The sequence below is a fragment of the Pongo abelii genome, chromosome 16 (genome assembly GCF_028885655.2).
Source record: "Pongo abelii isolate AG06213 chromosome 16, NHGRI_mPonAbe1-v2.0_pri, whole genome shotgun sequence".
Lineage (NCBI taxonomy): Eukaryota > Metazoa > Chordata > Mammalia > Primates > Hominidae > Pongo > Pongo abelii.
Window position 1 is genome coordinate 53,807,820 of NC_072001.2, and position 14,938 is coordinate 53,822,757.

The window sequence follows — 14,938 nt, forward strand, 5'->3', positions numbered from 1 at the left end:
GCGAATGTTTTGTATTTTTAGTAGAGACAGGGTTTCACTGTGTTAGCCAGGATGGTCTTGATCTCCTGACCTCAGCCTCCCAAAGTACTGGGATTACAGGCGTGAGCCACCGCGCCCGGCCTATCTTTTCTATATTTTATTGGTCACAGTATAATTTTACCTGCAATACAAATATAACAGTGATTACATTTTCTTTCTAGTAATTGGCTGTATGGATCACATACTCTTATTAAACTCTTCCTGTCAGTTTATACTGCATAATAACTTTAGTTTATCACAGTGCCTACATGCAATGCTAACCTGATACCCGCTCCTGGAAAAGAATTTTGTTCTGTTGTGCTTACTTTGCTCTTTTGTGTACAAACTCCCTTTTATGTACTTTTATGATTTACTGGCATTATGCAGCCCTCTATCCTCCTTTCCCGACCGGGCTCAGACACTTGGGAGTGATGTGCGTTCTCTCCCTTTCTAGTTGACTCTTCCCTGGCTCCTTTACTCTTCCTTCTCCCCATCTCCTGCTTTCCTGTCACTGGCTTCTCCAATCTGCTTTCTCCTCTTGCTCCCCCTTTGCCCAGTCTTATAGCACCCTCTAAGAAATGTGTTTTGCAGAAGGAAGGTCTCTGTACACGGTTATTACTTTCTTCTTTGGCTGTGTTTTTAGTTTTTGTGTCATTTCTGGGAACTCTGCTACAATAAAATTCCATGAAGGAAAGCTGAACACTAGGGAAATGAGAGAGGAAGCTGGGGAAAGAAAGAGCAGAGGGAAGATGGAGAGGGGCTCAGGCAGGACCCCAAACAAGTTAACATGAGGCATCTTGGAGTGAACTCTACAAATAAACACACTTTTTACAATGTTTTACTGTTTACAAAGTAGTTTTCATATGTTACCTGATTATCTGGTAACAAATATAGGCATGTTTCTTAACATTTTGCAGATGAAGAGACTGGAGCTATAAATTAAGAATAATATAAACTGTGATGATGCAGCTTATAAAAGCAGAGTTGGGATTTGAGGCTTCTGACTTCAGCTCTCTTTCTCTTCCCACTATTCCACAATGCCAGGAAGATGAAGGAGTTGAGCTCAGGGAGAATTCAAGTCACCTTTCACAAGGCTATGTTTTCCATAGGTTCAAAAAACCAAAAAATCCAGACTTATGCCCTAGTTTATCATGATTAATTTTTCTTGTGGTAAGAAAATAATTTAACCATTAGGTTTGTTTGTTGTAGCAACAAGAAATGAATTACTTTCCAAACTGGGAATATCCCTTTGTAGCCAATGAAAGAATGAGTACAAGTGTGGAGGAGTAAATCTACATAAAGATAAATATAAGATAACTTTAGAAAATTCTTGAGACATTGACAGAGTTTTGGACCTAATTTCTAAATAGGCAGAAAGCTCTCTTTTAGAACAGCTTCTCTGCAGTCCTGGGTAGAAGTGGGAAGATGAACATGGAGATTACTCAAGGCAGGGATGGTGGACTTAGCGAGTCATTTTCACTTTTTTGAGTTTCAAAATCTTGCAAATTATATTATTTTTGGCTCTTTCTGTGTCTTTGAGAACTGCTCTTTCTACCTTAAATCACCTCCAGAATCACCAGGGCAAACAAGAAGCTTATTTGAACTTCAGGTCTCTAGAAAACAGACTGCTGTGTCATTGCACTTGGAAAGCAATCATTTAAGGATAGTTTTCAGGCAGGTGAAAGACCAGCACAACAAACTGATAAAACTGCTTCTGTCATTTGATCTCCTGCAGCCATTCTGGAGAGAAGACATTCCTGTTAGGAACCTGAGCAAAAAGCTCTGGTCAAGAGACTTCTATTTTATTAGGATCCTGCCCCAAGTTAGAGGTCAAGTTACAACTCCCCTCAAAATTACTCTGTAATAGGCTGCATCACATAGAAAATTCCAACAAAGCACTGGAATGTCTGAGTTAAGAGAGCTCTTTGTAAATTAAGAAGAAAAATAAAGTTCAGCAGCATAATCCTATTTCTAAGCCAAATCTGGATAATATTAAAGGACTTCCAAATAACACCATTTAACTCTTTATTTGCAAGAATTATAAGAGTTTGCACTCTGAGTAATGTCCCGTCCCCTGCCCTCCAAACCCCAATAGAAGCAAAGCAGCTAGCAACACTCTACCTCATAAGCTTACTATTTAAACTGCACAAAGGTGAATAAAAAAAGTGAGAATAAAGAAGGTGATGTGGGAAGATGGCAAGGAAATATCCCATTCTTAAACACCTTTTAAAAAAAGAATTGTAATCCCAGCACTTTGGGAGGCCAAGGCGGGCGGATCACAAGTTCAAGAGATAAGACCATCCTGGCCAACATGGTGAAACTCTGTCTCTAGTAAAAATACAAAAATTAGCTGGGCATGGTGGTATGCACCTGTAGTCCCAGCTACTTGGGAGGCTGATGCAGGAGAATCACTTGAACCTGGGAGGCAGAGGTTGTAGTGAGCCGAGATCACACCACTGCACTCCAGCTTGGCAACAGAGTGAGACTCTATCAAAAAAAAAAAAAAAAAAAAAAGAAGTGTAATGCCAAGATTTGCTCAAAGAATTTCCTGAATTCCATGGGGACCTAGAGCCCATTGACCCTGACACCTTCCACTGCCCCTCATGGCCATTGTGTCCTCAATGCCCCTCCTTAGCCAGCTTCCATTTGCAGTCCTTGCATACACCAACGTATTTGCCTCTCTCTCCTTTTAGAGTACAGTATGTGCCTGGCAATATCCTAGGTATGGTTAAAACCAACTCTCTGCCTAGTTCGTGCTTAAAAGTGTTGGGGCAAAACATGCAACCATGCTGACCAGACACACTTTAAATTCATGATCATTCATGATTATGGACATCTTGTGGCCCTCCATGCTGTCTGGCTGTTCTTTTTTTTTTTTGAGGAAGAGTCTCACTCTGTTGCCCAGGCTGGAGTGCCCTGGCATGATCTCTCTTGGCTCACTGCTACCTCCTCCTCCCGGGTTCAAGCAGTTCTCCTGTCTCAGCCTCCCAAGTAGCTGGGACTTTACAGGCACTCGCCACCATGCCTGGCTAATTTTTCTATTTTTAGTAAAGATGGGGTTTGCCATGTTGGTCAGGCTGGTCTCCAACTTCTGACCTCAGGTGATCCATCTGCCTTGGCCTCCCAAAGTGCTGGTATTACAGGCATGAGTCACTATGCCCGGCCACACTGCTTGGCTGTTCTGGATTCAGAGTCCAGAGTGCTCACCATTACACCATGGAACCTCATAATTGCTTGGCTGTTCTATCACATTGCCCACGCCCCAGATGGCTCGTCATACCTGTTCCCCCTTTTACTCTCAGTGGATCACCTTGCTTAACTGTTTTCTTAAAAATTTCTATGTACTCCTATTATCCCAATTCCCACAGGACTTACATCAGTTTAGACCTTGGAAGATGGCACCAAGCACTGGCTACATGCTCCTACTCTAGTTGTCATTTACCTCAAGGGCAGCATATTTACTGAAGATTAAAACAATAAGATAGAACTGTCCTAGGCATGTTCCCTGGCAGCAGTGTCCCTCTGCCTCGTGTTGCTGTGCCTCTATTGCTTGAAACGTCAATAAGTGAATGCAAGCCTGTTTAACCCAGGGACCTGAGCATGTGTCCCCCGCCCACACTTCTGCTGAACTACAGTTCACATGTCTCACTGGGACAGTCTGGGAGGATGCTAGCTGTACAGACTGCTTTTGCTTCTCACTGCTGTTATCCTAACGAGCTGTCACCCAGAGACCTGCCCAAAGTTTGCAGGTGCATGTCCAGGGGTAAGGTGGGACCACACAGGTCAGCACCTCGGTAGGACTGTCCCCCACTGAGTCCTGCCCTGCTTTCTGCCACCTCCCCTGATGTCTGCCAGAAGAAAAGGCCATGCAAGAACTTAGGAAAAAAACAGTGGGCACATTCATAATGGCTACCATTTACCAAGTATCTGTTGTGTGCCAGGCGCCTTACACGCATTCACTCACCTAATTCTAACAACCGTATTCAAAGATGTCATTATTCTCATTTTATAAATGAGAAAACTGAGGCTTAGATTATGTAATATGCAGAAGCCTCACTGCTAATAAAGGGTAGAGTCTGCATCCGGACCCAAGTCTGCCTGAGTTCAAAGCCTATGTTCTTTTCACGACACTACTGCCTATTCATTTATGTCAAAATGAGAGCTTAGAGTTCACTGGAGACCATCAGTATGGGTCTCCAGGTTTCTTAGAATGCTGTGTGCTACCCAAATATTTTATTTTCTTCTGTTAAGTGCAACAATTTTTATTAATACATGCAATTATATAAAATCAGAGCATGAACATGACCTGATAAACTTTGTATTTATTTTCATTTTGACTTGGACATCTAATAGGCATCTGAAACTTAACACATACAAAACTAAATTCCTGAAGACCAACTCCCCACTAAATGTAGCTCATGTAGTCTTCCCCAGCTTAATAAATGGCAACTCCATTATTCTAATTGCCCTGGCAAAAAAACCTTGGTGCCATCTTTAATTCTCTTTCTGTCATAGAACATCAGAAAATCTTGAGGACTCCACCTTTAAAATATATTAGAATATATTTTCTATTGCTGTTACTACCCTGCTCCAAGCTTTATTTTCTATCGGCCTGGATGATGGCAATAACTTGTTTACTACCTCTTTGTCTCCTGACAGCCTTCACTCAACATTATGATCCAGAGTAAGCCTTTAAGACAGAAGTCAGCCTTCCCCACTCCCATGGCTTCACACGACTAGCCTCAAAAAGGAAGATAGAAGTCAGGTCGTATCATCCTTCTGCTCAGTACCATGGACTGGCTTCTCGTATCACTCCAAATAAAATTTCAAGTCCTTAAAAAGCTTATAAGGCTATATATCATCTAACCTCTCCTTCCCTATCTGAATGACTTCTACTTCTCTCCACTAATCTCACTCTGTCCACACTGGTCTCCTTGTTTTCAGAAACATATTATGACTACTTCTGCCTCAGGACATTGTGTTTGCTGTTCACCCTGCTAGGAGATCTCTTCTAGATACCCACATGGCTTCTCCCTGGCTTCCCTTCTATCTCCGCTCAAATATCACTTTATCAGTGAGGCCATCCCTTTAATAACTGTGGTAGCTAGTGTCCAAAAATGGCCCCCTATTGAGCCACATCTTCCAATATTCGTAGCCTCATTGAGTCCTCTCCCCTTGAATCTAGTGATCCCTGTGACTTGTTTTGACCAATAGAATGTAGTGGAGGTGATGCTTGCCTGACCTCCAAGGCTACATCATAAGAAGCCTTGCAGTTTGCACCTGGAGTTTTTGGAATATTTGCTTCAGGAGAAGCCACCAGCATGGGAGAAGCCTGACTACTCAATCCCACCATGCTGTGAGAAAGCCCAGGATAGCCACATAGAAAGGTCATGTGCATACAGAGTGGTGCCTGGCCAGACCCCAGTTGTTCCAGCCTTCCCAGCTGAGGGGCCAGCCACATGAATGAAAAAGCCGTTTGGAATGTCCAGCCCATTCAATTATTCAGATAACCCTGGCCCCATTTGCCATATGACTGCAACTGTTTAAAGACCCCAGGGAACCTACAAGATCATACATTTTTTTCTTAAATTTTTTTTTTTTTTAATTTTAGAGACAGGGTCTCACTCTGTCACGCAGGCTGGAGTGCAGTGGCACAGTCATAGCTCACTGTAAACTCAAACTCCTGGGCTCGAGCAATCTTCCTGCCTCAGCCTTCTGACTAGCTGAGACTATAGGTGCATGCCACCACATCCAGCTAATATTTTTTAACCAATAGGATTTAGGGTGTTTTGTTGTGTGGCAACGGATATCTGAAACAGAAATCAATATGTTACACCCCTTCCCACAAATATAATGACACTCCATATCCTCCTTAACTTGCTGTATTTTTCTCTTGTTGTATTTACCACCTGGCTTACCATGTATCTACCTATTTGTTATTGTCTCCCTATCCCCGCTGGAACGCAAACTCTGGGAAGGCAGAGACTTTGTCGTATTCATTACTGTATCTTGAGTGCCTGGAATAGTGTCTAAGATAGGCCCTCAATACATATTTGTTAAATGAAGGCCTATATTTAATTTAATTTAATTTAATAAGTTTGCTTTTTGTAGACATAGCAAGTCCATAAAAAGAAAAGACAAATTAATTTAAATTGCCCATGGCGACAGCCTTCCCTCTTATGGACACAATATCTGGAGATGTCTAAAATACTGCAATCTTTGCCTTTCCACTGAAGCATACCTTCCAAGGGGAAAGGAGTAAGATTCTGCTCCTTTAATACATACTGATCTCAGGAGAAAGGGACTAGAAATGTATGGACTGAATGTCTGTGTGCCTTGCAAATTCATATGGTGAAATCCTAACCCCCAATATGATGGTATTAAGAAGTGAGACCTTTGGAGATGATTAGGTCATGAGGGTGAAGCCTTCAGGAATGGGATTAGTGCCCTTATAAAAGAGACTTCAGAGAATTCTCTAGCCCTCTTTATGCCATGTAAGGACACAGTGAGAAGATGGCCATCTATGAACCAGGAAGCAGGCCCTCACCAGACATCATATCTTCCAGCACTTTGATCTTAGACTTCCTAGCCTCCAGAACTGCAAGAAATAAATGTTTGCTGTTTAAGCCATCCAGTCTATGATATTCTGATATAGTAGCCTGAACTAAGACAAGAAAAAAAACACGTGTCAGGCAGATTCCAGGAGAACATCCCTTAAACATAACCCAAATGGAGATGACTATCACAATCATCAAACCCTGTTGAGGAGCTCTTGTCAGTAGATCTGTGCTACACAGTGTCACCTCTCCCTTCACTCACTTCTGGAAGGACTCAATAATTCCTCCTCATTCCACAAGCACTTCTTGAATGCCTACTCACTCTCTTATGATAAAATATCCATTCCCTCCTTTCACAAAATTAGTCAGAATAAAGAAAAACCATTGGGTTGAAAAACTTTGAATAGAATGTTTAAAGTGATTTAGAAGTCTGGACACAAGAATTTTGTTTGCGTCAGGCCGGGTGCGGTGGCTCACGCCTGTAATCCCAGCACTTTGGGAGGGCAAGGCGGGTAGATCACGAGGTCAGGAGATCGAGACCATCCTGGCTAACACGATGAAACCTCGTCTCTACTAAAAATACCAAAAAAAATTAGCAGGGCGTGGTGGCGACTGCCTGTAGTCCCAGCTACTCGGGAGGCTGAGACAGGAGAATGGCCTCAACCCAGGAGGTGGAGCTTGCAGTGAACCGAGGTCACGCCACTGCACTCCAGCCTGGGTGACAGAGCAAGACTCCGTCTCAGAAAAAAAAAAAAAAAAAAAAAGAATTTTGTTTGCGTTAAAATAGTTCAAGATCTCATCTCAACCACTTCGTGGGAAAATTGCTAGCATAGAGATGCTTCAGCTGTTAGCTTTGTTGACCTTTTTGTTTTGGCACTTCTGGAAAATGGAGGAAGGGGCTGAAGCTCATATATTCTTGGAGAAATAAGGCGAACAGCACAGCTCAGGGATGGGCTGGTGATGTGGCATTCTGTGTCAAGTAAGGAACACCCTGCCATCTCCTGGGCCTCAGCTTCAGATTTCTGGACAGCACCTTCTCAGGCAAGAATACATATTTTCCCATGCACAAGCAATAAGGCTGCCCAATCCATTTAGATTCATATGGAAAGAAAAGAGACACTGCCTCAAACTCAAAAGCAACAAAGCAGGCAGAGATGAAGTACAAGCTCAGAAACTCACAATAATTGCTTTACTAACCAGAATATCTAGTTAGCTTCTCTGCTGGAAATATCTGCAGTTAGGTTTTCTCAAAGTGCTCTTCATGACCCAGATTAGCTACAAGTTTTACTTTCTGTAAAGGGCCCAGTTGGGTATTTTTTCCAGAACAAAGGGTGAATGCAATGAATAGTCAAGTTTTTACCTTTCTCTAGACTGAAAAATACTAGCTTTAAAATAATAGCTTTTCTAGATTATTTCAATACCCTGCCCTCCCCCTTCCTTTAAAAAATAAATCTTGTAGGTTAAGTTTGGGCATCTGGTTGAAAAAACCCCATTTAAAAGATTAGAAAATTGAGAGTTAGAGATGCTTAAGATCAGCCAGTACATGAGCCAAATCTTCAGATACAAAATCCATGTGTTCTCCATAGTGGAACACTGTAAAATTAAACTACCACACACTCACAAAGCTTTTTTTTTTTTTTTTTTTTTGTGAGCAGAGTCCCGCTCTTTCGCCCAGGCTAGATAGCGGCACGATCTTGTCTCACTGCAACCTCTGCCTCCTGAGTTCAAGCGATTTTCCTGCCTCAGCCTCCCAAGTAGCTGGGATTACAGGCGCACGCCACCACTCCCAGCTAATTTTTGTATTTTTAGTAGAGACAGGGTTTCTCCATGTTGCCCAGGCTGGTCTTGAACCCCTGACCTCAGGTGATCCACCTGCCTCGACCTCCCAAAGTGCTGGGATTACAGGCGTGAGCCACTGCGCCTTGCCTCACAAAGCTTCGAAAAACATTCCTTAATAAGGCCTCAAGGATGAACATGTCCTTGTGTATTTTTTTTCTGTGAAAATGAAACTAGTCTCAAATCTCCATGCAACTGTAGCTGGAAAAATAAATATTGATCTAGTTTCCTCCTATAATTCTGAATTTTAGTTCATAGGAGCTTAGAGTTAGAGGCAAACTTTAGACATTATTTAGTCCTAATCCATCACAAATTGTAAGAAAAACTCAAAATAGCTTTATTTAAAACAAAAGTATCTTTAGATATAATGCTATTTTCACACGATTGATAAATTTATTAGGATGAAAATCATATTAGAATAAAATATCTTTGAGGCTACAACTGGTCATTTTTATGTGAATAGTAAAATTAAAGGTTTAAAATATATGCTAGGATGAAGATGAAAAATGTTATTTTCGGAAGACTGGAAAGTACAATGAAGGTTTGGCTTTCATACAAGGTTTGGATTTGTTTTTTAGATTCTTCCCAGTAATTAGATTTAGGGTTTAGAGTATCTCATGTGACTCTTTTATAAAAACAGACATTTTAACCAAGCACTGACATGCAAAATAAAAACAAAAACCTTTTTCCTTCAGGGACTAGCCCAGCTACAGTTGGAAGTTCAGTAATGCATCTAAACATACATAGTAATTAAATCTAGCTTCCAACAAACTTAAAGTTAAATTTTAATTACTTTTTATGGCTGGGTAATAAATTGTATGTAAATGAGTCATGGATGGAGACCTTAGTATATATAAAATGTCAAAAACCAGTACTGATTGATATACTGAAAAGAAAAGAGGCCTTGAAAATTTGTATTCTAGATCTAACTCAGCCACAATAGCTCCTTAACCAAATCATTCAGCTTTTCTGGGCCTCGGTTTCCTCATTTGTAAAATATGATAGTTACATTTGGTAATTATAATTAATGTTTGTGTGGTGTTTATGCCTCTAAAGCTCTTTCCTGTGTATGATCTGACTTCATTCTTATAATTCTTGGAAGTAAGAAGGACAGATACTGTTACTTTTAGTATACAGATGAAGAAACAGCCTCATAAAGGCTAAAATATATGATCAAAGGCACACAGTTTGTAAATGGATTCACACTCAGATGTTCCGACACAATTTTGTGTAGGTAGACACTATACCAACCACCTCTAAAAGTCTGAAATAATAGAGCTGTGTTTAGTCATTACTCAATTATAACCAGACTTTTAAAGTACCTTAAACACTATTCAACAGGTACACCATGTTCTTTTAGCCTGCAGGACTGAATGCTCTTATGGTTTCCCTGCAGGAGGATCCAATTAAGTGCTAAGTTAATAGCCAACTTTATAGCCAAGCTAATAGAAAAGCCACATTACACTGGCTCCGTCTTGTCAAACCAATCACTTGTAAGACTTTGTGCTGATTTATGTCCCTGATATTCACTGTAATCTCTGGGTTACTGTAAAAATGCATTCTTCCATTGCTCAGTTACTAAGATGTGTTAAGAGTCACAACAGTAGCCAGAACACCAATAAGTAAATAATGTAAAGAGTATTCAAGTAGTTTAAGAAATGATGTTAGTTATGTGTCTCCATGCTCTCCCCCCAGATATTTAACCCCAGGCATTTGGTAAATCATAACAAGCCATTATTTTCGCAGTTCTTGATTTCCACTTGAAGTCAAGCCAAATATTATGTTCATTTACATTTGCATGGCACACTTTTGTATCTTTCAAAGTGCCTTCACATTCATTATTTCATTTTATCTCTATATAATGCTAACATGTAGTTGAAATTGTTCTCTGTGGTTGCCAAAATAGCTATTTCTTTATTTATGTTTTGCTTTTCTGTCTGTTTTTATCCCATCCAGGCATTTAAAATGCTAAAGAACGAACACAACTGGAGGGTCACAGAATTTCCATGAAGACAACAGAAGGATGAATAGTAAAGTGTGCTAATCCCACCTAAAATTAGTAGGGCCCAAAACCAAGAGAAGCAATGATAATAAAATAAAGTAACATGTTTCAAAAGTGATAAATCAACCTAAAAAATATAACCTAGGTTCAATCTTCAAATGTGTAATTTCAAAGAATGAGAGAAAATTGGTAGGAATTGGTGAGAATACTTTTGTAGCAGAAATGCCAATAACACTTAAGGATTTAGAAGGAGGTCTAAATAAATTTAATTATTTTTAAAAGATAAAAAGAAATAATTGAACACAACTTTACTAAAGGCCATGAATATTCATAGTAAGAGAAGAAGATGCCGAGTGAGATTTGTTGACTTTTTGTTGACGAAGAGTCAAACTCTGTAAAATACTTGAAGAAATTTATTCTGAGCCAAATATAAGTGACCATGGCCTGTGACGCAGCCCTCAGGAGGTCCTGGGAACATGTGCCCAAGGTGGTTGGGGTACAGCTTGGTTTTATATATTTTAGGGAGGCATGAGACATCAATCAAATACATTTAAGGGCTGGGCACGGTGGTTCACGCCTGTAATCCCAGCAATTTGGGAGGCTGAGGTGGGCGGACCACTTGAGGTCAAGAGTTTGAGACCAGCCTGACCAACATGGTAAAACCCCATCTCTACTAAAATACAAAAATTAGCTGGGCATGGTGGTGCGCACCTGAAATCCCAGCTACTTGGGAGGCTGAGGCAGGAGAATCACTTGAATCCGGGAGGTGGAGGCTGCAGTGAGCCGAGATCGTGCCACTGCACTCCAGCCTGGGTGACAGTGTGAGACTTCATCTCAAACCAACAAACAACCCAGATACATTTAAGAAATACATTGGTTTGGTTCAGAAAGGTGGGATAACTCAAAGCGGGGGTTTCCAGGCTATAGGTAAATTTAAACATTTTCTGGTTGACAATTGGTTGAGTTTATCTGAAGACCTAGGATCAGTGGAAAGGAATGTTCAGGTTAAGATAAAGGATTGTGGAGACTAAGTTTTATTATGCAGAGGAATCTCTCAGAGAGCAGAGTTCAGAGAGAAAGCAGGTTGTAAAATGTTTCTTATTGGACCTAAAAGGGTGCCTGGCTCTTAGTTGATTATCTCCTGGATCTGGAAAGGAAGGAAGGAAAACAAAAGGGCAACGGGATTCTCTATAGAATGTGGATTTTTTCCACAAGACACTTTGTAGGGCAATTTCAAGGTATGGCAAGGAAATATATTTTGGGATTAAGTATTTTTTCCTTGTCTCATAATGTTATGCCAGAGTCAGATTGAAAAGTAAGTCGTGATATACAGGGTCAGATAAAACCCATCTGATGAGAATTTATGGTTTGTAGGGCATGACTCCCTGGACCCCTTAGGTAGGAATTTGGGCGAAATAAAAAACAGAGCTTAGTCCTCCATCCCCCTTCTTGGCCAAAAAGCATTCCACAAAATGCATATGCAGGCCAACAAACAGCAACAGGTCCAACAATGCTAGGAACACTCATTCCTAGAGTAGTCTGGTTGGGTGGTAATAATTTTAAGTATTTGCAATTTGGATCATGGGGGGAGGAAATGGTCTGACCTGGTGTAATAACCAGTAGTTTAAGGGGTGAGATGGAGTCAGACCTAGGGTTTAGTATAAAAAAATCCCAGATCATATCTATTTTGTGAGCTATCATGATCTGGGTCTTTAATTGTGCCTTGTTCATTTTGCTGTAACTCGCATAACATTTACAAGAGATATATAATGCTAATACAGTGACAAATACCAAGATAAATACCGAGACAAACACTAAAATACCCAAGATAGCAAAAATTAGGCATCCGAGAAGGTTACAGGTAGAGTCAGAGGGCAGTAAACAACCTAACCAGCCAAAAAAACCACTGCATGCATCATCATATTCTTTGATCAGACTCACAATGTGTTTACCCTCCTTATCAAGGGTCATTTGAACCTTATGATAAATCTTATCTGAGGATTGTAGGACTGACACTAAATCAGAATCCAATAAATTTAGTCTCTCTTCTGGCCAATTTATCTCCATGGGTATAACATCCTGAGGAGGTATAAATCAAATGCAAGGAATGCCTGGCCCTCAATGTCTAAATTGTTATAGGACTTATTAACAGTGGACAAATCTATTTTTCCCACAACTTTTGTATTGCACCATATACAGGTATTTGGGAGAGAAAAGGAGGTTTTGTTACAGGAGAAGTCATATAATTCTACAGTGTCATTTTGTTGTCCCTCCCAACAGAAATGGCCCTTCCTTACATACCAGATGCTATGTTCCATGGGGGTGGATATTAGAGGCCAAGTTTAGGAAAAATCAGGGTTCCAAGTGGTTTGAGGGCATAGCCATTCTCCTTTTCTCTTTTCATAATCTGAAAGGGAGATGGAATACCATGTGTTATTATCAGCTAAAATAGCCCACCTATTTCCCAGGAGTAGTACCTTTGAGCCTCATTTAACTTCGGTGCCTGTGCTCTGAGAATACAATGTTTAAGGTCACATTTCACGTCCACAAATCTCCATAAGTTTGGAGGACCACATATTTTCCACAGGTGTTTGGACTGTGCCTCAGTACTGAGGATTGTAGACCATTGCTTCATATCCACCTCTGATTCCATTTGTAATAAAATAGACATGAGACCCTATCAGGTAAGAGTACATGCTTGTTCCCATCTTTGGATTTGGGAGTATGTTTTCATGGTTTGTCTGGTTTCTTCTATCCATTGGATGAGTGCTGCATTATCTTTTAAAGCAGCTTCCCATCCTTTTCCCTCTTCCTGGAATAGCATCCCTTCAATGTGGCCTATTTTTGATAGGGATTTTTTTTTCTAAAGAATGTCTCTCTTCATTAGCCATGAACTCAGCTTGCCCCAGTATGCCTTGCCCAGCTCTGACTCCTCCAGTGAGGTCATGCTTTAGTTTTTTGGGTGGCCAATTTTCGTGTATCCATCAGGAATGCTGTTGCCATTGTATACTGATGCCATCTGTACAATTTGGATAAATGGAGTCAACGCAGAACCGCTGGGTATCCCAAACAATTGTTAGGTGAGTGGAGGTTACACCTAAGTATGCTCTTGTCTGGGTATTCCATAAGGCTTCCCAGTGGCGCCCTGGTTTTAGGGTGGAATTTGTGTTGTCAGGGACTTCTGTCCACCAATTGACTTCCATAAATAGTTATTTAAGGGCAGTGTCAGTGTGGTTGGTACTGGATAGGAGCATCCAGCCACAAGCACAGGGCTGGTGGTTATTTGGGCAGGCCATGCTATGGCAGTTTACACAGGAGACATTGTAACAAGCCAGTTGTCTCAAATGATCATCCCCAATATCTATTGTTGTGCAACGTTCTACCTGGTTAGACCCCCTCAGTGATCATCCTGAGGCATTGTTAGGCAAGTATTCCTGTAGGGCGTCATATTTGGTTGCAGCCCTATAATAGAGGTACCTAAAAAGTGGGGACCTTGGAGAATGTTTAGAATGGTGCTGTTCCATATAACAGTCTTCATTTCCTCCTGGTCTGTATCATACCAAATGATGTGGGCTCTGCCTGCAGGAAGACTGCTGAGGTTTACAGGGGACTGGGAGAAATTTTCAGGTTTGAAAAGAGGAGTGTGGGGTAGGTAGACAGAGGAGATTGTGGGAATGAGAATGAACAAGTAAAATATTTTCCTGGCTTTAGCAAGGGAATGTATAGCCGCATCCATTTAGAAAGTTATACCAAAGAAGATTGTATAGATTCCAAACAGCTTCTTAGGGGTCTCAGTTAAAACATTAGGGTTTTAGCAATATTCTACAGCAAGGAAAGTAAGAATGATGGTTATTTTAGGGTTCATGAGGACTAGCCTGGTCCAGCATCTCTGGAAGTATGTTGACTTTGTTGTAGCCCTAGAGACTGGCTGAGCCTCCAGTGTTCTCTTGATTTGCAGGTGGGTGTCAGAGACTGCTGCAGAAGTTCAGGGGCGGTCAGGAATGTGGTCAGGTGCTCATTTTAGGTGTAAAATGTGAATCCAAGAAGCGACTCTCTTTAACTTTGCAGAGCAAGAGTTGGTTAAAAGCACCTGAAAAGGTCCTTTCTGGAGGGCTTATAAGGAATCCTTCAGTTGGTGTCTAGTTAATGCTACTAATTCAGCCATCTGGGCTGATTTGACTCCTTGGAGTTGGGCACTTTCGATTATGTCTGTTATGGAAGTGATGGTGTATCCTGCCTGGTAATATCCCTTAAATAAGAACCATCTGTGAACCAAATTAATTCAGCATTCTCAATGGGAGTTTTCCTATAAATCTTCCTTAGGGGAGAGTAAGATATTAGTTAGTAGAGTGCAGTCATGTTCCTCTTCCTTTTGTTGTCCACCTGGAAGAGGGACCAGGGTAGCAGGGTTAAGAGTGTTACAGCACTTCAAAGTGATGTTGAAGGCAGAAAGCAGGAGTACCTCATAAGAGGCGAGGTGGCTAACAGAATATTGTTGAGTGTAGTGACAGCTTAGAAGAGATTT

At 41.0% G+C, this 14,938-nt stretch overlaps 1 long non-coding RNA gene across 3 annotated transcripts in view; it reads left to right on the forward strand.

Moving 5' to 3' along the window:
• LOC129050109 (uncharacterized) overlaps window positions 1-10,542 on the forward strand; it is a 51,414-nt gene extending 40,872 nt beyond the window's left edge. The window contains exons 3-4 of one of the 3 annotated variants that reach the window (XR_008513583.1): window positions 4,678-4,783; window positions 10,368-10,530. This is a non-coding gene — a long non-coding RNA (uncharacterized LOC129050109). Of the gene's footprint in view, window positions 1-4,677; window positions 4,784-10,367 lie in introns of all 3 variants that reach the window. The other 2 variants (XR_010137154.1, XR_008513582.1) reach the window with 2 other exon arrangements.
• The last annotated feature ends 4,396 nt before the right edge of the window (window positions 10,543-14,938 follow it).